The 22,343-nt window shown below is 44.2% G+C and overlaps 1 protein-coding gene across 2 annotated transcripts in view; it reads left to right on the top strand.

Annotated features, from left to right (window-relative positions):
- The window catches only part of RPS6KA2 (ribosomal protein S6 kinase A2), a 484,946-nt gene that overhangs the window by 23,858 nt on the left and 438,745 nt on the right, over window positions 1-22,343 (top strand). The window lies entirely within an intron of this gene.

The raw sequence follows: 22,343 nt of genomic DNA, 5'->3' as shown, positions 1-22,343 counted from the left end.
TTTTCTCAGGTCAAGAATGTAATTTCTGATCCAAACCATAGAACAAGACCCACCACAAAATATTCTATCATCTGCTGGTTAGGGCACTTGCTTAGGAGGTGAAAGACCTGGGTTAAAATCCTTGATCCAAATAAGGCAGAGTAGGGACTTTAACCTGGGTCTCCCACCTCCCAGGTAAGTGCTCTAACCATCGGGCTATTGGCTGTTCCCTCTTGCTCTCTGTTTTTGGCAGAAAAACATTCAAAAAGATCTTGGTTTCATTCCGCATCAGAATGGACTCAAATGTCAAAACCTCAACTTTTCACAAAACAGTATTCTTGTTTTCTGGCCAGCCCTGTTGAGAAGGAAATACAATATAGAAACTCTAAAAAGAGGTGACACTGGTACAAGAAAAGGCAACTGGTCAGCCAAAACTCAGCACTACTATCAGATTAGTGTGCGATGGTTACTTCTCTGCTGAATAAAATACTTCAATACCATCACTTGATGGCTACGTGATTGTGATATATAACCCTTCCTTAGATTTTCCATCATTATGCTGAGAGCCTGCGTCTGTTTTTAGTTCAGTGGCAGTGTAGCAAATTGACCCAGGCCTCCTGCTTCCCACTGTCCCATTAGATATAGTGTTGTTATGGATCCTCTTCATTCATTGGGGGTCAACACCAAACAGCACTCTGCATGAATCCTTTCCCCACGAGGGAGGAGTAAGTGAAGCAAAACAGGTGGAGGTTGATGTCTGACCAGGAAGTGACGGAGAAAAGAAGGGGCAGTGGAGAGAGTGTCCCGTACCATATTTGGTGCCCTATTAAGATTTGTCTGTGTTTGAATAAAACAAGTGCCATCATAGATGTCTTCGCAGAAACTGTATCCCTGGCTTCAGTTAAACAAAATCTGATTAAAAAGGTGTTCGGCTTGGAGGCACGTATCACAGTAAAAGAATGACACAACACCTGCATTTCTTTCCATGCTGTGGCTGTATTTCTGATCTTATCTTCCTCACCTTGGTTACCGGATAAAGTTTGTGATAAGAGTGAGCTTTCAGAAATGAGAGATGTAGTTCCCTGTAATCTGAAAGTGAATGCAAGTAAAGATATTTCAGGTTCAGTGACATTCTGTGATGTTCAGGAGCATTTATGAAACAGAGATGCCGAAGATCCCTTTCTCACCCAAAAAGGGGTGTTTATTTTGCAAATCGCAGCAACAATGGCATTTAAATTGCACAGCTAACACAAGGTAACATGTCCATGCCCTAGGGTGGGGATTTGAATGTGCACCTCTTGCATCCCAGCCCTGCACTCTAAGCTCTTGGGTATAAGGGGAGGTGGTACTTCCTCTTCCTCGTTTAGTGAACCTAGTCCTTCCTTTCCTCTGCTTTTATTGGAACAAAAGTCAAAAATGCCCAAAATCTTAATGAAACATTCTATGTAGGTTGATCCAAAATGAAATTTTTCTGATGTATTTTTCAATTTGCTGAAAATGTAAAAAAAATAAAATAAAATCAGTTCTGGTTTGATCTGAACTGACTGACACAAACAAAAAACATCAGTTAATTAGCCAGCTCGTGTCACACACAGACTTTCACTCTCTCTCTCTCCCCGTCTCCCTTGGCACAAGCTACTAGTTGTCTGAATATATGACCCTTTTCTCAGATCATCCAACTGAATTCTTTTTCAGTGCTTATTTTCAAGACACTAAAACTCTCTCTTGATATTTTACGTAGTAACACACTGTTCCTTAAAGGTGCATTGTTATACATTTTCTAAACTAGTGCTCCAAATTGAAAACAAGAGCATTAATCTCTGACAATTATACTGAATCAGATATTACTGAATATCAATTTAAAAAACGCAAGTCTTCTTTCTATCTATTGTGCTTAAAACCCAAGTGATGGTGATGCCAGCCTCCATTGCCTACTCGCTAAATTTTCAAACAAGCAGCTCTGTGCTTTCTCACATGCTGGGAGAAGTTCCCCGTGAACAATCACAATGCCATCTCAATATCTACCTTCAAATTCCTCCTCAAAACTTTGTCATGATGCCTTCAAAAAAACTTAAGGGTGAGGCTACTTGGGTACTGAGACCATGGCTTATCATGCTGACCAACATTCTCACTGTTTCCTTGCACTCCCCGTCTTTGTATCCATCTGTCGTCTCTTGTCTAAAACCTAGTTCCTGCTGCAAAGAGCCTACAATCTGTCTTTTTGTTCTGCATTTGTACAGTGCCTAGTACATACAGTTCTGGTCCATGACTAGAGCTTCTAGGTGTTATGCTAATATGACTACTACTACTAATGTACGAATATAACAAGTGAATCTCTATTTTTATTGGCTAAGTTTTTCATGTTACTTTTCCTTTTGAACTAAATGTTAAGATAGGTGGCCTATTGCCCAATAACTATCATCACTAGCCATTGGTCCTGCACGTAAAAACACCCTATGTCTTAAGCCAGGCAAGGAGAAATCATACATGGTTTTAGCCCTGAGATAATGTGGGTTGGAAAAAGACATGGTATGCATTTATATATTTATGTGAGGGGCTGAGTAACCACTGGAGATGTGCATTTTCCAGGGTGGGAATGTGCAGAGCAAATGTCTACAGCAGGCTTCAACAGGTTAACTTGAGAGCCTGTCCTCAAGCAAGGGAGGCCTCATTCTCATTTCACTTACGCTGGCGCAAAATGAAATGTAACTGGTTGAAGCCAATGGAACTATACCAGTGTACATTGGTATGAGATCATAATTGACCCTTGGGAGAGGAAAGGACCATTAGAGACCTCATTCATCCAGCCTGTAAGTTCCCCCAACTTCGCTTCTTCCCTGATGCTTCTAGACTAATGCAGAAATAGCTCTGTACGAATGGCTAGAAGAGCGACTGGTAATTTTGACAGACGAAATCACAGAAGCAAAGCTGTTAACATAACCCTGTCACTGTGCAACACAAAACAGTTACACATGATTTGGGGTTTTAACTACAGTGACCTCTGCCTACTTAGTCCCATGGCAACAACCACCATTAAAAATCTTTTTAACCTTTTCTTAAAGGTATAGAAAAGAAGGGTAAAAAAGGGTCAAAGCATTTGAAGTGCAAAGTATGAAGTTAGGCTTTCATTTTAACTATGTCCCTTATTCCCTTTTCCCGTAGAGAGTTTTTATAGGAGAAAATCCCCTGGTTGACTGCCGTTTAGCAGGTATTAAAGATGGTAATACCTGTTCTTCTGGGGGAAAAGAGAGAAAATTAGTTGAGATGGGCTGGAGCTGCTGCTGTTAAAGTCCAGTCCTGCTTCCTTGAAGACACAACAAGACAAACCCCCAAAAGGGGAGAGAAAAGACCAGCATAGATTGAACATGCAGCTTCTGTGTCTGGTGCTGACTCTCACTTGCAGCCTCGCTGCTGGAGAAAGATGGGCACAGCACATGGTCTCATCAGCCACTCCGAGACCTGGCAAACTTGTACTAGTGTTGTGCTGTTTTGGCCATTGCTTTTAGCAGCCTCTCGGGTCACAGGCTCACAGCAGTGTTGCAACAGATGCAGTCTTGGTAGCTGAGCCAGACCCTTATTAAACAGAAGGCAAAAAAGGAGAGAGAGAGAGAAAAAATAAAAGTTGGGGAAGGAAAGTGACAGCTGAGGAAGTGGATGACCGCAAGAACCCAAGGCTCACTCCCCAGGATTTAGCCAAAGCTGCTGGACCTGGCAGTGTCATTTGGGTTCCTCTTTTTGTCCCCATTAGGTCAGGACTGTATTTTAAAGAATCTTTATTGTGGTTACAGGGACAAACCATCCCGATGTATAGAAAGAATAGTAAATATGGCAGGCGACCAGCTTGGCTTAACAGTGAAATCCTTGCTGATCTTAAACACAAAAAAGAAGTTTACAAGAAGTGGAAGATTGGACAAATGACAAGGGAGGAGTATCAAAATATTGCTCGGGCATGTAGGAATGAAATCAGGAAGGCTAAATCACACCTGGAGTTGCAGCTAGCGAGAGATGTTAAGAGTAACAAGAAGGGTTTCTTCAGGTATGTTGGCAACAAGAAGAAAGCCAAGGAAAGTGTGGGCCCCTTACTGAATGAGGGAGGCAACCTAGCGACAGAATATGTGGAAAAAGCTAATGTACTCAATGCTTTTTTTTGCCTCTGTCTTCACGAACAAGGTCAGCTCCCAGACTGCTGCACTGGGCAGCACAGCATGGGGAGGAGGCGGCCAGCCCTCTGTGGAGAAAGAGGTGGTTCGGAACTATTTAGAAAAGCTGGACGTGCACAAGTCCATGGGGCCGGATGCATTGCATCCGAGAGTGCTAAAGGAATTGGCGGCTGTGATTGCAGAGCCATTGGCCATTATCTTTCAAAACTCATGGCGATCAGGGGAAGTCCTGGAAGACTGGAAAAAGGCTAATGTAGTGCCAATCTTTAAAAAAGGGAAGGAGGAGGATCCTGGGAACTACAGGCCGGTCAGCCTCACCTCAGTCCCCGGAAAAATCATGGAGCATGTCCTCAAGGAATCAATTCTGAAGCACTTAGAGGAGAGGAAAGTGATCAGGGACAGTCAGCATGGATTCACCAAGGGAAAGTCATGCCTGACTAATCTAATTGCTTTCTGTGATGAGATAACTGGTTCTGTGGATGAAGGGAAAGCAGTGGACGTGTTATTCCTTGACTTTAGCAAAGCTTTTGACACGGTCTCCCACAGTATTCTTGTCAGCAAGTTAAAGAAGTATGGGCTGGATGGATGCACTACAAGGTGGGTAGAAAGTTGGCTAGATTGTCGGGCTCAACGGGTAGTGATCAATGGCTCCATGTCTAGTTGGCAGCCGGTATCTAGCGGAGTGCCCCAAGGGTCAGTCCTGGGGCTGGTTTTGTTCAATATCTTATAAATGATCTGGAGGATGGTGTGGATTGCACCCTCAGCAAGTTTGCAAATGACACTAAACTGGGAGGAGTGGTAGATACGCTGGAGGGTAGGGATAGGATACAGAGGGACCTAGACAAATTGGAGGATTGGGCCAAAAGAAATCTGATGAGGTTCAACAAGGACAAGTGCAAAGTCCTGCACTTAGGATGGAAGAATCCAATGCACCGCTACAGATTAGGGACTGAATGGCTAGGCAGCAGTTCTGCAGAGAAGGACCTAGGGGTGACAGTGGACGAGAAGCTGGATATGAGTCAACAGTGTGCCCTTGTTGTCAAGAAGGCCAATGGCATTTTGGGGTGTATAAGTAGGGGCATTGCCAGCAGATCGAGGGACGTGAGCGTTCCCCTCTATTCGACATTGGTGAGGCCTCATCTGGAGTACTGTGTCCAGTTTTGGGCCCCACAGTACAAGAAGGATGTGGAGAAATTGGAGAGAGTCCAGTGAACGGCAACAAAAATGATTAGGGGTCTGGAACACATGACTTATGAGGAGAGGCTGAGGGAACTGGGATTGTTTAGTCTACGGAAGAGAAGAATGAGGGGGGATTTGATAGCTGCTTTTAACTACCTGAAAGGTGGATCCAAAGAGGATGGATCTAGACTATGCTCAGTGATAGCACATGACAGGACAAGGAGTAATGGTCTCAAGTTGCAGTGGGGGAGATCTAGGTTGGATATTAGGAAAAACTTTTTCACTAGGAGGGTGGTGAAACACTGGAATGCGTTACCTAGGGAGGTGGTGGAATCCCCTTCCTTAGAAGTTTTTAAGGTCAGGCTTGACAAAGCTTTGGCTGGGATGGTTTAGTTGGGGATTGGTCCTGCTCTGGGCAGGGAGTTGGACTAGATGACCTCCAGAGGTCCCTTCCAACTCTGATATTCTATGATTCTATGATAGGACACCTTTCAGGATCAGGATGATGAGGGCCCACTGTGGTAGGGTAAGTCCCAGGAGACAGCAGGCGGGCTGGCATCCATGATGGTGAATCTTGCTCCTTTCAGTCTATTTGTTTTCCAGCCTAGTATTTACAGGAGAACTGAAAGTATTTTTAAGGCCTTCAAAAGGGGAGGGAGGTGTGGGCTCTTCTAGCTATTGCCTCATTACTTTGTCCACCAGTTAGGCCTAATTTCCAGCACACCAATGTAGGTCCATTAATTTCTGAATGCATTCTGCTTTTGTTTACCACATATGATCTTAACACAGACTGTGGGTGGTTGCAGTAGACCTTTTTTATTTGGACTACTCCATACAAAATCCACGTCTCATCTTTATCTAACTTTTGCTGACTTTTCAGTAACAGGCAGAGCTGGACTCTTGTTACCTTGGTCAACTTAGAGCACAGGCCTCCACACCACACAACCCCTTTATTGCACTGCACGCTGCAGTAACCTTTTACTCCAGAGGGCATTCTGTGCCAAATAATTAAAAAGTGAGCCAAAAAATTAAAAATCCTGCACACGATATTTTTAAATGCTGCACAATTCTGCAAGTTTTGTCAATAAATAAATGAAGAGATTCCAGCATGGCAGTGGGGAGCACAGACCACTGGCTGCACAAATGTAGGACATGGACTTAGGGGTGAGGCTACACCCTACCCTGACACAGCACAAGGTCTAGGTCTGCCCCAGAAACATTGTGGGGCCCTGCCTCTCTGCACCAGGCACACCAGGTGTGGGGCAGGCAGGCTCAGCCAGGCAGGATTCAAGTGCAGAGGGATCCAGGTGTGGGGTGATAGGATTCTGTGTGGGACAACCTGGGTGCAGGCAGCTCAGTGGGATGAGGTCTAGGTGTTGGGGGAGGTTCCAGGGGCAGGAGCAATGGGGCTCTGCTGGAGCTTCCAGGTGAAGGTGGTTGGGGCTCAGCGGAGGGGTCTGGGTGTGGGGGTCTCAGTGGAAGGGGGCAGTCTGGGTGCTGGGAGAATGGAGCTTGGTGGGGTGGGAGTCTGAGTGCAGCTAGTTGGAGGTCAGGGGCATGGGGGTTTGGATGTGGGGGCTCAGAGTGGTGCAGGGGGTGTGGCCATCAGGGTTTGAATGCAGGGAGCTCAGTGGGGGGTGGTCTGAGTGCAGGGGTGGGGGTCCAGAAGCAGGGGCTCTGGGTGCGGGGGGGGCTCCAGATGCAGGGGTTGAGGTTCAGTGGGATGAGGTTTGGGTATGGAGGGCTAGGGGGGTTCTTGATGTACCAGGTGAGGCTTGGCAGGGGTGTTTGGCTATGGGAGGTCTGGATGCATCAGGGTTGGATGGATGGGGGAGCAGCTCCTTGTACAATGACCCCTCCCCCCCACAGCTGTGGAGCAATGGGGGGAGGAGGCAGAGGAAGATGCTGAGCTTCCTGCAGCTGGAGGAGGTTTTTGGGGGTGGGTCTGACACAGCCCCAGCCACTCCTTGCAGGGGAAAAGGAAGTCCTGTCCTCTCCTGCTTCCAGCCCAGCCAGGACTAGCAGCTGATCCCAGCTCAGGGTTGGAGCTACTGGCTGGGGTGTCCCCAGCCCTGTGGTGATTTACCTCTCCACCAGCTGCTCTGGGTGCCTGAAACGATGTACCTGTGCAGCTAGGGAGTGGTGCGTATCTGCTCTTGCAGCTTCCCTTTGCTTCCCTGTCAGAAAGTCATTTTTTCTGCAGGGAAGCAAAGAAATCTGCGGGAGACATTAATTCTGCACACACGCAATGGCGCAGAAGTACCCCAGGAGTAACCTTTACATGAGGGCGCTGCTGACTGCAGATGGAAACGTTGTAGAATTTCAGTTTCTCTTTCCAGCTCCTTCTCAGTGTAAAGGGTTTGTGCCCTTGCTACAGAGGGAATCTAGCTAGGACTGGCTTGTTTCATTCTGCACCAAGGGCCAAATTCTGGGAGATGGTGAGCATTCATTTCATTGTAATGAGAGTTGCAGGTACACAGCATCTCCCACAATTTGGCCAGGGGAAGCTGGCTGCGAAGGGCAGTTGACAAATAGGCGCAACCCTTTGATCAGTTTCTGTCCGCAGACTGCTCTGCAGAAAGAGCTTGCTGGTAGTCCGCAGCTGCAATCCCTGTACAAAAAGGCTGTAAAGAGGAACTGAATAAAATGCTAGTCAGCTTCTGATTTGATGCTCTGAAAGTGCCATCTTGGTGCAGTCTGTGCCTGTTGGAGGAGATGGTTCCTTTTTTAGGTTGTCTAAGGCTCCTGCCCTACATCATCCTTGGGGGCAAGACCCTAGGGGGCATGGTGTCCTGTTATCTTGGGGCTCTCTGGCTCTCTTGCCCTGTTCCTTGCAGCTCCCCTTGCAACTGCCTATCACATGCTGTCTAAATATATTTCTTTTATATAGTATTTGCAGCATACCCAGCCCCAATTGTTCAAAGAATCATGAGATTTAAAACAAACAACAACAAAAAATCTGCAATTCTTATTGAATCACAGGTCTCCAAGGACTGGGCATCTAAGAAAAAATATATGATTTTAAGTAAAATCACAGAAGCTGGCAATGCTGTGCATAATTTGCTGTGGTCACTGACACCAGGTAGATAGAAGCTTGGGAGCACAAGTGCCCCAGGGAAAATGGAAACATGACTCCTATGCCCTCAGTCTGTTCAGCAGCAAAACTCTCCTTATTTTTCAGACAGGTGGACTATGGAAGTCTGCTGGGCCCCCGCACAGGGCCCTGCAAACCCTCAGGCTGGCCATTGCTCTGTACAGCATTATGCATGCTGTAAAGGTAGTGGGTACGTGTACTGTTCTCCTCTGTGGAGGAATTCAGGCCTACTGGACCATGTGCCACAACCCCTAATACAGCTAGAGCCAGAGGCAATGCTGCTTTGATGCAAGCGGCACGGGCTTGGGCTTGGGGGGGGCAGGGGACGAGAAAAGCATAAGGCTTGGTCTACACTACAGACTCACGTCAGTATAATTACATCACTCAGGAGACGTTACCGCCTCTTGGGGAGGTGGAGTCCCTACACTGGCAGGAGAAGCCCTCCCACTGTCGTAGATAGTCTTCTCTAAGGGCTACCATGGCGCAGCTGCAGCGCTATATGTGTAGACAAGCCTGCAGTTCTGTCCTCGCTTGCAACCACCAGTCTCTGAGCAGACACTGTGTGGGTGGTGTAGAGATTGATCTCTTCATGGCATACAGACAGAGAAGCTAGATAAAAATGTAAGTACTCTTGCGGGAAGGTTGCAGCCTAACACTACTTTCTTTATGAGAATTCATAATGGTAACATACAAGAACCCACAAACAGAGACAAAGCAGGCTGCTCACTAAAACACAGAGGCACAACTCAGCCCACATTGCTCCAGGCTGTCTTTCTGCAGACTGACTGCTGCTACCAGGCTAGGCCCAGATCAGGCACTTCCCTATAGACCCCCTTAGCCTGCAAGCAGAAGCAGGAAAACCCCCAGAAATTTAAAGTGACAGCCTACAATTTCAACACACCACAGAGATAACCAAGAAGTCCATGACAGAAGGACTAAGGCCTATTACATGTTGATATTGAATGTAAACATTGAAAATGATCACTTAAAAAATTCTGGCCTCTTTCACACTGACCCAACTATTACAAAACTGTCTGCTAAATTTCTGGATAATGAACACTGAAACCACTTCTATGAGATCATTATCTCTCTCCCAGCAGACACAGCTCTGTATGTCTTACAGTCTGTCACCAGGAGGGAAAAATAATTCTCCTTTTAAAATTCATGGATTATATTCAGATCTCTTTGAGATGTGCGTGCACTATAAACACAACAATTATGCTATCAAGTCACTCAGTTTCATCTCTGTAGTTGAGAGTCATTGTCAAGGTTGATGGATTCCATATTTAGCTATAGTAACAACAGTGTGTGTGTGTGTACGTGCGTGTGTGTTGTCTCCTCTTTCCTCCTGCCATCCCCCCCCCCCCCCAACTATATACCTGAATCTGGGAAATCTATTTCTTCCCACAAAATAGCAGGTGCAGCAGTATGTTCCAGTTTCTGTGACCTTACCATAACAATCTCAGCATCTTCATGGGATACATGTAAGGGGTTGGGCCACATTTTTGCTTTGCTGCCCTCTTTTCAGTCTTGTGAATGGGATGGTTTCAAGAAAGAAAGAAATTAGAACAAAGGTCTGGTATATGCTAAAAAGTTAGATCAACCCAGCTATGTCGCTCAAGGGTGTGAAAAATCCACACACCCTGAGTGACGGTGCTGTGCCGACCTAAACCCCAGTGCAGACAGTGCTAGGTCGATGGACGAATTCTTTTGTCAACCTAGCTACTACCTTTCGGGAAGGTGGATTAACTATAGCAAAGGGCAAACCTCTACCATCGGAATAGGTAGTGTCCACACTGTAGACAACCCTTAGAACCTGTCTGCAAGAGACACAGAGCAGGCTTTGCTCTCACGCCCTCTGGGACAATGCTACGCAAATCTAAACCACTGTCCTTAGCCTAGCACCAAAGCACTGAGCAGTGCTTAAAAATACCACCTTTAAACACAGCAAGCACTACTGACATCTAGTGGCGTTTACTAAGATTGAACAAACAAGAAGGAAAGTCACAAGTATTTGAACCAATTGGGCTAGAAGAACTGGAATAAATTTGGGGGTTCACAAAACCTTTAGAACATTTGAAAGAGTTAGCAACCAAGACAGTAGCAGTGTCTTAGCCACAGGATTCTGATTGGCTTAATTGTATAATTCGGGCTGATGCTGCTCTTGCTGTTAATGATGACATCAAAGAAATCTGAGTTACAACAGTGTAGCACAGGGGTGGGCAAGCTATGGCCCGCCAGCTGTTTTAATCCTGCCCTCGAGCTCCCACTGGAGAGTGGGGTCTGGGAATTGCCCTGCTCCGGTGCTCCAGCCGGCCCGCCAGCTGTTTTAATCCTGCCCTTGAGCTCCCACTGGAGAGTGGGGTCTGGGACTTGCCCCGCTCCGGTGCTCCAGCCAGGGAGCAGGGTCGGGGGCGCAGCAAGGTGGCTCTGCATGCTGCCCCTACCCCAAGTGTCACTCCCACAGCCCTTGTTGGCCGGGAACCGCAGCCAATGAGAGCTGCGGGGGCGGCAACTGCAGATGGGGCAGCACGCAGAGCCGCCTTACTGCGCCTCAGTGTAGGAGCCAGAGAGGTAAGCACCACCCGGAGCTTGCACCCCAACCTTCTGCCCCAGCCCTGATCCCCCTCCCGACCTCTGAACCCCTCAGCCCCAGCCTGGAGCAGCTTCCTACACCCCAAACCTCTCACCCCCAGCCCCACCCCCAGCCAGAGCCCCCAACCCCTGCCCTGTACCCCGATCCTCTGCCACAGCCTGGAGCCCCCTCTCACACCCTGAACTCCTCCTTTCTGGCCCCACCCCGGAGCCCACACCCCCAGCCAGAGCCCTCACTCCATCCCACATCTTAACCCCAATTTCGTGAGCATTCGTGGCCTGCCATACAATTTCCATACCCAGATGTGGCCCTCAGGCCAAAAAATTTGCCCACCTCCGATCTAGGGACTGACGGGGCTCTCATTATGGGAGTATCTGAGCACCTCACAAATATTCATTCTGTGGTAATAAAAGCAAAATAAAAGAAAACCTGGATTAGTGCTGGAAATGACCCACCTTGATTATCATGCGCATTATAAAGAGAGGTTTCAAAGAGGGATGGGCTATTACCAGCAGGAGAGTGAGTTTGTATGTGTGTCTGTGGGGGGGGCGGGGGGAAGGGTGAGAAAACCTGGATTTGTGCTGGAAATGGCCCTCCCTTGATGATCACTTTAGATAAGCTGTTACGAGCAGGACAGTGGGGTGGGAGGAAGTTTTGTTTCATGGTCTCTGTGTGTATATGTCTTCTGCAGTTTCCACAATATGCTATGCATCCGATGAAGTGAGCTGTAGCTCACGAAAGCTCATGCTCAAATAAACTGGTTAGTCTCTAAGGTGCCACAAGTCCTCCTTTTCTTTTTTCTTTTTACGAATACAGACTAACACGGCTGTTACTCTAAAAGCAAACGGGTTAAACCTGCAGTAACTTTATCTGCCAGTAGAGGTCTTTCTTGTATGAAAAAACAGAACAGAATTATCTTTTAAGTATGACGCTAAACCAGAGCTGTATTAACTGTATGACTCAGGCGGCGAAGAACCGTGTGTTCGTCTCTTAGATAGGTAACTTGGCTGTTTGTTCTTGTCAGTAAGAGCTGCTGTATAAGTACCAGATAGAATTATTCAGTGAATAATATTTGTCAAATATATCATTGATATCCCACCAGTTGCAGAGCTAGTTGACTAACATTACTTGCTGAATAATTTATTTGATCAAGAGCTACAATAATTCATCAGCTGAGTAGGACTGTCAATATTTATTGAACATCTATTTTATTTTCATTTGGCATCAGCGAACTATACATCCTGATGGTGAACCTGGCGAAATAAGCCCATTGAATTCTTGTGTTAATAGATAGATAGTGGGCAAACCTCCAACGATTCAGTTCAGGCCAGTCTAAATGCTCACCTGAAACCTTTTTATCTGGAAGTTGAGGAGTAAATCTCCTATGAAGAGCCTTTCTAATGGTACTTTAGTCTTTCAGCTTCCTATGTCTGACAAAACCAGGAAGCCCAGATACATGAGGAAATGTGAACACAAAAACATAGTTTACAGAACCTTTTCAAATATCAATAAATGGTTTGGGTTTAACTTGTGATTTGGGCAAAGGTCCTAGACAAATTAGAGGACTGGGCCAAAAGAAATCTGATGAGGTTCAACAAGGACAAGTGCAGAGTCCTGCACTTAGGACGGAAGAATCCCATGCTCTGCTACAGACTAGGGACCAAGCGGCTAGGCAGCAGTTCTGCTGAAAAGGACCTAGGGGTTACAGTGGACGAGAAGCTGGATATGAGTCAATAGTGTGCCCTTGTTGCCAAGAAGGCTAACGGCATTTTGGGCTGTATAAGTAGGAACATTGCCAGCAGATCGAGGGACATGATCATTCCTCTCTATTTGGCATTGGTGAGGCCCCATCTGGAGTACTGTGTCCAGTTTTGGGCCCCACACTACAAGAAGGATGTGGAAACATTGGAAAGAGTCCAGCGGAGGGCAACAAAAATAATTAGGGGGCTGGAGCACATGACTTATGAGGAGAGGCTGAGGGAACTGGGATTATTTAGTCTGCGGAAGAGAAGAATGAGGGGGGATTTGATAGCTGCTTTCAACTACCTGAAAGGGGGTTCCAAAGAGGATGGATCTAAACTGTTCTCAGTGGTACCAGATGACAGAACAAGGAGTAATGGTCTCAAGTTGCAGTGTGGGAGGTTTAGGTTGGATATTAGGAAAAACTTTTTCACTAGGAGGGTGGTGAAGCACTGGAATGGGTTACTTAGGGAGGTGGTTGAATCTATTTCCTTAGAGGTTTTTAAGGTCAGGCCTGACAAAGCCCTGGCTGGGATGATTTAGTTGGGGATTGGCCCTGCTTTGAGCAGGGGGTTGGACTAGATGACCTCCTGAGGTCCCTTCCAACCCTAATATTCTATGATTCTATGAGTCAGGCCAGTTCTTATTTATCCACTCCAGCTGATCTCCACCAAAATAGCTGTTTTAATAAGAAAAAAGATACTGATTCTGAATTACTTGTTTACTAAACAGTGGTGCATAATCTCAGTAGTACTTCATAATACTTATAGTGGTGAAAGGCATGACAAGAACCAATGCATGCAACTTAAAGCCAAATTCAAATTAGAAATAAGGCCCAGATTTTTAACAGGGTGGGCAATGAACCATTGGAACAAACTACCAAGGGAGGTGCTGAATTCTCCATCTCTTGATGTCTTCAAGACTGGATACCTTCCTGGAAGATATGCTTTAGTCAGACACTAGTGATTGGGCTCAGTGCAGTGCTAACTGGGTGAAATTTTATGGCCTGTGATACACAGGAAGTCAGACGAGGGGATCTAATGGCCCCCTTCTGGCCTTAAGCTCTATGAAACATACTTGTATTAACATTACGTACAGATACATTAAGACCTTGTGATGTGTAGAGTCTCAAGCTGAAGAAGAAACTGATGACGCTAAGACTTTCTTCCATTCTGGAGCTGTTGCCAGAAAGGAGTTATGGGGGCTGGCTGTGAGTTTTCTCCAGCTCTGATCTATCTGCTGGGCAGGTGACTGAAGGAATTTGGGACAGTCTGGAAGGTACTCACTCAGCTGAGGATCATAAGCTCCTCAAAAGCACAAGGCCCCAAGTGCTTGTTTGCATTGCTTGTGGCTGAGTCTGATCTTGTGAGCAGATTAAAGTCTGTTGAGCACAATGTCCTTATTGCTTTAGGTAGAGACCTGAAGGTGGTCAGGCACACCCACAGAACAGTCAGGTTAGCCAAATACACCTAGTTACTGCACAATTGTCTTCCCTTAAGACAACGATGCTGCATCATGTTGAAGTATTGGAAGTTTGATCCTTGTTTCACTGCAGTCAGAGCACAGAGATAGTGTACCATCTCAATTCTGTCGTCATTCTTAGTAACTGTTCTACAGCAAAATACCTGCACCCTAGCTAACTGTACAATATGCAAATATCCACACTCTTGCTCTGTCCTCAGAACTCAACCTCCGTTGGTCTTCCACAAGCATGGCTGCTTTAGCTTCCCGTTTCCTTCAGCTGACAAAAGATGAAGTGAAGACTGATATAAAAATAATATATATATATATATATATATAAAACAAATGGAAGAAAAGGGAAATTGATAGTAATGACTATAAATCAGAAGCTAGGAATTGTATAAAATTGATAAGGGAAGCAAAGGGATACAAGGAGAAATCTATGGTCAGCAGGGTTAAGGACAAGAAAGAGGAGGTTTTTAAGTGTAGTTGGAACAAAAGGAATCCTAACAATGGTATTGGTACATTTCTTGATGGAAATGGTATAATTATCAATATTAATGTAGAAAAGGCAGAAGTGTTTAGTAATACTTCTGTTCATGTATTTTGGGAAAAAACAGACAGTATCGTCATATCATATGATAACACTCTTTCCATTCCACTAGTATTGCAGAAGGATGTTAAACAGCTGCTATGGAAATTAGACATTTTTATATCAGCTGGTCCAGATAACTTGCATCCAAGAGTTTTCTAAAAGCTGGATGAGGAACTCTCTGGACTATTAATGTTGATTTTCAATAAGTCTTGGAACACTGGGGAAATCCTAGAAGAGTGGAGAAAAGTTAATGTTGTGCCAATATTTTAAAAGGGTAAACTGGGTGACCTGGGTAGTAATAGGCCTATCAGTCTGACATCAATCCCAGACAAGATAATGGCTTATAGGGGAATGAATTAATAAAGAATTAAAGGAGAGTAATGCAACTAATGTCAGTTAATATGGATTTATGGAAAATCCTGTTAAACTAACTTGATATATTTTTTGATTAAATTACAAGTTTGGTTGATAAATGTAATAGTGGTGAAGTAATATACTTAGACTTCTGTAAGGCATTTGACTTGGTACCGCATGACATTTTGATTAAAAAAACTAGAAACGTACAAAGTTAATGGCACACATTAAATAGTTAAAAACTAGTTAACTGATAGGTCTTGTAGTCAACTATGTGTTTCTATTGGGGTCCTGAAGGGATCTGTTCTTGGCCCTATACTATGTAACATTTTTATTAATGACCTGGAAGAAAACAGAAAATCATCACTGATAAAGTTTGCAGATGGCAAAAAAATTGGGGGATGGTAAATAATGAAGAGGACAGGTCACTGATTCAGAGCGATCTGGATGGCATGGTAAGCTGGGCTCAAGCATACAAATATGCACTTTAATATGGCTAACTGTAAATGTATACATCTAGGACCAAAAAATGTAGGCCATACTTACAGGATGCGGGGCTCTTTCTTGGGAAGCAGTGACTCTGAAAAAGATTTGGGGGTTCTTGTGGATAATGAACATGAGTTCCTTGTGTGATGCTGTGGCTAAAAGAGCTAATGCAATCCTTGGGTACCTAATCAGAAGAATCTCGAGTAGGAATAGAGACGTTATCTTAGCTTTGCATTTGGCACTGGTGCAACCGCTGCTGGAATACTGTGCTCTGTTCTGGTGTCCGCAATTCAAGAAGGATATAGATAAATTGGAGAGAGTTCAGAGAAGAGTCATGTGAATGATTAAAGGATTAGAAAACCTGCTTTACAGTGATAGACTAAAAGAGCTCAATCTATTTAGCAGAACAAAGAGAAGGCTAAGGGGTGACTTGATTAGAGTCTGTAAGTACCTACATGGAAAACAAATATTTAATAAAGGGCTCTTCAATCTGGCATAGAAAGGCATAACACAATCCAACATCTGGGAGCTAAAGCTAGACAAATTCAGACTGGAATGAGGTTGAAATTTTTAACAACAGCGGTAATTAACCATTGGAACAATTTACCAAGGGTTGTGGTGGATTCTCCGTCGCTGACAATTTTGATGTCAAGACTGGATGTTTTCTACAAGATTTTCTCTAGGAATTATTTTGGGGAAGTTCGATGGCCTGTGTTATACAGGAGTTCAGACAAGGTGATCGCAATGGTCCCTTCTGGCCTTGGAAGCTATGAATCTTTTCTTAAAACCCTTTGTGTGTGGATCATCATCATGGCAAATCCCTTGAAGACTGAGTGCCACCTAGATATATCTCTGTCTAAAACCCAGGGTGTTACCATCAAGCAGTCTCCTGCTCCAATTTACAACCATCTCAGTATTAACCGGTTGGACATCAAGCAGGTGGCAGCTGTCAAAAACACGGGAAGCATCACAGACATGCTGGAGAACATAAGAATGGCCATAATAGGTCAGAACAATGGTCTGTCTTCTGACAGGTTTCAGAGTAGCAGCCGTGTTAGTCTGTATCCGCAAAAAGAACAGGAGTACTTGTGGCACCTTAGAGACTAACAAATTTATTAGAGCATAAGCTTTCGTGGGCTACAGCCCACTTCATCAGATGCATAAAATGGAACATATAGTAAGAAGATATATATATACATACAGAGAAGATGGAAGTTGCCATACAAACTGTAAGAGGCTAATTAATTAAGATGAGCTATTATCAGCAAGAGAAAAAAACTTTTGTAGTGATAATCACGATGGCCCATTTAGACAGTTGACAAGAAGGTGTGAGCATACTTAACACAGGGAAATAGATTCAATATGTGTAATGACCCAGCCATTCCCAGTCTCTATTCAAACCCAAGTTAATGGTATCTAGTTTGCATATTAATTCAAGCTCAGCAGTTTTTTGCTGGAGTCTGTTTTTGAAGCTTTTCCGTTGCAAAATTGCCACCCTTAAATCTTTCACTGAGTGCCCTGTACCGGAAACCTACTGATCGCTATACTTACCTACATGCCTCCAGCTTCCATTCAGGACACACCACACGATCCATTGTCTACAGTCAAGCTCTAAGATACAATCGCATTTGCTCCAATCCCTCAGACAGAGAGAAACACCTACAAGATCTCTATCAAGCATTCTTAAAACTACAGTACTCACCTGCTGAAGTGAAAAAACAGATTGACAGAGCCAGAAGAGTACCTAGAAGTCACCTAATACAGGACAGGCCCAACAAAGAAAATAACAGAACGCCAGTAGCCGTCACCTTCAGCCCCCAACTAAAACTTCTCCAGCGCATCATCAAAGATTTACAACCTATCCTGAAAAATGATTCCTCACGCTCTCAGATCGTGGGAGACAGACCAGTCCTCGCTTACAGACAGCCCCCCAACCTGAAGCAAATACTCTCCAGCAACCACACACCACACAACAAAAACAATAACCCAGGAACCTATCCTTGCAACAAAGCCCGTTGCCAACTGTGTCCACATATCTATTCAGGGGACACCATCATAGGGCCTAATCACATTAGCCACTCCATCAGGGGCTCGTTCACCTGCACATCTACCAATGTGATATATGCCATCATGTGCCAGCAATGCCCCTCTGCCATGTACATTGGCCAAACCGGACAGTCTCTACCGTGGCTATGCAAAAGAATAAATGGACACAAATCTGACATCAGGAATCATAACATTCAAAAACTGGTAGGAGAACACTTCAACCTCTCTGGCCACTCAGTAAAAGATGTAAGGGTGGCAATTCTGCAACAGAAAAGCTTCAAAAACAGACTCCAATGAGAAACTGCTGAGCTTGAATTAATATGCAAACTAGATACCATTAACTTGGGTTTGAATAGAGACTGGGAGTGGCTGGGTCATTACACATATTGAATCTATTTCCCTGTGTTAAGTAGCCTCACACCTTCTTGTCAACTGTCTAAATGGGCCATCTTGATTATCAGTACAAAAGTTTTTTTCTCTTGCTGATAATAGCTCATCTTAATTACAGTTTGTAGGGCATCTTACAGTTTGTATGGCAACTTCCACCTTCTCTGTATGTATGTGTATATATATATATATATATACACACATATATATATATATATATATATATCTTCTTACTATATGTTCCATTCTACGCATCCGATGAAGTGAGCTGTAGCCCATGAAAGCTTATGCTCTAATAAATTTGTTAATCTCTAAGGTGCCACAAGTACTCCTTTTCTTTTTGTCTTCCAACAGTGGCCAGTGCCTGGTGCTTCAGAGTAAATGAACAGAACAGGGCAATTCCAAGTGATCCATCCCGTGTTGTCCAGTCCCAGCTTCTGGCAGTTAGAGGTTTAGGCACATGCTGAGCTTGGGGTGCATATCTGACCATCTTGGCTAGTAGCCATTGATGGATCTATCCTTCATGAATTTTTCTAATTCTTTTTGAACCCACTTTTACTTTTGGCCTTCACAACATCCCATGGGAACAAGTTGCACTAGTTGACTGTGTGTTGCGTGAAGAAGTACTTCTTTATGTTTGTTTTAAATCTGCTACTAATTAATTTCATTGTATGAAATGAAATTCTTGTGTTATGTGAAGGGGTAAATAAAAATTTCCTATTCACTTTTTCTGTACCCTTCATGATTTTATAGATCTCTATCAATCCCCCCATAGTCATATATTTTCTAAGATGAACACTCCCAGTCTTTTTAATCTCTCCTCATATAGAAGCTGTTCCATATGCCAAATTGTAGGTGCCGACTCTGTAGGTGCTCCAGGACTCAAGCACCCACAGAAAAAAATAGGGGTGCTCAGCACTGACCAGCCACAGTGATTCTGGCCCTGGGGCTGGCCAGCAATCAGCTGTTCAATGGGCAAGTGGTGCTCAGAAGGGGGCAGAGTGGGGGTGGAAAGAGGCGGAGTGAGGGCAGGTCCTCGGGGGAGTGGGGGAGGCCGAGCAATACCAGGGCCTCAGGGGGAGCAAGGGGGAGCACCCATGGGGAAAACAAAAGTCAGCACCTGTGCCCTAATCATTTTTGTTGCCCCTCCTTGTACCTTTTTAATTCTAATATATCTTTTTTGAGATGGGGCTACCAGAACTGCATGTAGTATTCACGGTGTGGATGTACCATGGATTTATATAATGGCATCGTGATGTTTCTGTCTTCTTATCTATCCCTTTCCTAATGGTTCCCAACAGTCTGTTAGCTTTTTTGACTGCTGCTGCACAATGAGAAGATATTTTCAGAGAACTATCTACAGTGACTCCAAGATCTCTTTCTTGAGTGGTAACAGCTAATTTAGACTCCACCATTTTGTATGTATGGTTGGGATTATTTGCATTACTTTGCACCTATCAACATTTTGTCATCCAGTTACTCAGTTTTGTGATCTCTCTCTAACTCTTTGCAGTCTGCTTTGGACTTAACTAGCTTGAGAAATTTTGTATGGTCTGAATTTTTTGCCACCTCGCTGTTCACCCCCTTTTCCAGATCTTTTATGACTATGTTGAACAATGCAGGTCCCAGTACAGATATATGGGGGACCGTGCTATTTATCTCTCTCCATTGTGAAAACTGACCATTTATTCCTATCCTTTGTTTCCTATCTTTTAACCAGCTAGTGATCCATGAGAAGACTTTCCCTCTTATCCCATGACTGCTTACTTTTCTTAAGAGCCTTTGGTATGGGACCTTGTCAAAGGCTTTCTGAAAGTCCCAGTGCACTATATCAACTGGATCACTCTTTTCCACATGCTTACTGACACCCTCAAAAAATTCTAATAGATTTATGGGTTATAATTTCCCTTTACAAAAGCCATGTTGGCTCTTCTCCAACATATTGTTTTTATCTGTGTCTTATAATTTTGTTCTTTACTATAGTTTCAACCAATTTGCCTGGCACTGAAGTTAGGCTCACCAGGGTTACTTCTGGAGCCTTCAGAATTCTTGGGTGAATACCATCTGGTCTTTGTGACTTATTACTATTCACTTTACCAATTTGTTCCAAAATCTCCCCTATTGAAACCTCAGCATGGGACAGTTCCTGAGATTTGTCACCTAAAAAAAATGACTCAGATGTGGGGATCTCCACCACATCTTCTATACTGAAGACCAATGCAAAGAATTCATTTAGTTTCTCCTCAGTGACCTTGTCTTCCTTGAGTGCTCCCTTAGCACCTTGATCATCCAGTGGCCCCACTGATTTTTCTATCAGGCTTCCTGCTTCTGATGTTCTTAAAAACTTTTGGTTGTTAGTTTTTGTGTCTTTGGCTAGTTGCTCTTCAAATTCTTTCTTGGTCTGCCTGTGACCCTCTGTACCTCAAAGTAGCACCCTGGAACCCCCATTTTCACCACTGTCATATAATTATGATATGTTTCGTTCATAGTATACCTTGTGAGGTATCATTTTAAAAATCTTGATTTTTTTGAACATTAATATCCTGTTGGATTGTATGTGACGTTATGAAGTATTGCTATATGTGCTATTGAAATATGTTGTGAGGTTGGGAGATGCCCAGAGCTAGACTTTCAGTAAGGACAAAGGAGAATCCATCACTGGCCAGACAGACATTGATGGCCCATCAAAAAAGAATCCACTACCCCAGAGGCTCCTTAGAGAAGGGGGTCCAGTCTGTGTATTGAGGAACTGTAAGCTGACTGTACCATCTGTTAGGGTGCGACACTGCTTGATTCAAATCTTGCTTAGTCTGTTTACATTAAAATTTAGACTGTGAATTTATATTTATTTTTTAGGTAACCAACTTTGATCTCTATGCCTGCTACTGACAATCACTTAAAATCTATCTTTCAGTAGTTAATAAATCTGTTTTATATTTTACCTAAAACAGTATGTCTTTGGTTGAAGTGCATAGGGAATCTCAGCTCTGATGTCCATTGAAGGGAAACTAAGTAATGAGTTTACACTGGTCAGGCTTCTGACCAGTGCAAGATGGTACAGTTCTTGGGTGCAAGGCTGGGGAGCTGGGGGGAGGGGGGAGCGGGAATTGGCTGAATCCTCTTAGTTGATGGTTCATGAGTGGCTGGGAGATCACTCATGTTACTCAACTGTTGTCTCTCCCTGTGGATGGCTGTGGAAGTGCAGTGCCTGTCAGAGGCTTGTAGCTTGACATTAGCATCACACTGTGACCCGCAGCTCAGACTGGTGGGTTTGGAGGGCTCAGAGGTCCCACAGTCCAAGTTGTATCTCGGGGACCCCGTCACACTCCCTTATTCTGCTTTTACACTTGACTTGCCAAAATTTATGCTCCTTTCTATTTCCTCAGTCGGATTTCACTTCCAATTTCTAGAGGATGCCTCGTTGCCTCTAACTGCCTCTTTCACTCTGCTGTTTAGTCTTGGTGGCATTTTTTTGGTTCTTTTACTGAAGATGCTTAAAAGATGTGAACATTCATATAGCAGTTGCTGTTGCTCTGTTTCAGCCCTTCAGCAGCTTCTGGGGATGTCATGACGTGAAATTCGTGACAAAGCTGCAGATCTGTAGAACCCTGGCTATACCAGCTATACTGTGGAGCTGTGACTTGTGGACATTGAGGAAGGTGGAAGAGCACAGGATTGATGGTTTTGATTCTTGTTGTCTTTGTTAGCTGCTCAATATTAAGTCACAGAATCTGATCAGCAACGAGGATATTCGAAGTCGAACTCAGCAACACCTCCATCGGCACTGGTTCAGATTCAGTGTCTTTTCTGGTATGAATGTATTATTAGGATGGAAGAGCAACAGATTCCAAAGTGTATTTACCAAGTAATGCTGCTACACAGCTGGTAACCACACAGTTGCTCAAAGCTCTGGTGCCACTATAAGATAGCCAGTGATGGACATAAATTGAATATCCGGCCAGACAACCTTGTGTTTTGGATGAATATGAATAAGTACGTGTGACATGCACAGGTCTATAGGTATAGTACTATATATAGGTAGGAACATAGGCAAGTGATATACCATCGTTCTACATTAAAAAAAAATTACTTGGTGCAATATTGTTCTATGCTAATAGGTCTCCAAGCAGTCGATGTAGAGATTTAGTCAGAGTTAGGTACGCAGGTATGAGGATTAAAATGATATATTTAAATGAGATTGAATATTTTTAGATGTGTCGTTTTTGCTGAAGGTTTTTGCTTGTTTGTTCTTTGCACAGAACAAAT

Source organism: Natator depressus, chromosome 3, assembly GCF_965152275.1.
Source record: "Natator depressus isolate rNatDep1 chromosome 3, rNatDep2.hap1, whole genome shotgun sequence".
In the NCBI taxonomy this organism is placed as follows: Eukaryota; Metazoa; Chordata; order Testudines; family Cheloniidae; genus Natator; species Natator depressus.
This window is presented reverse-complemented; position numbering and strand designations above follow the sequence as displayed.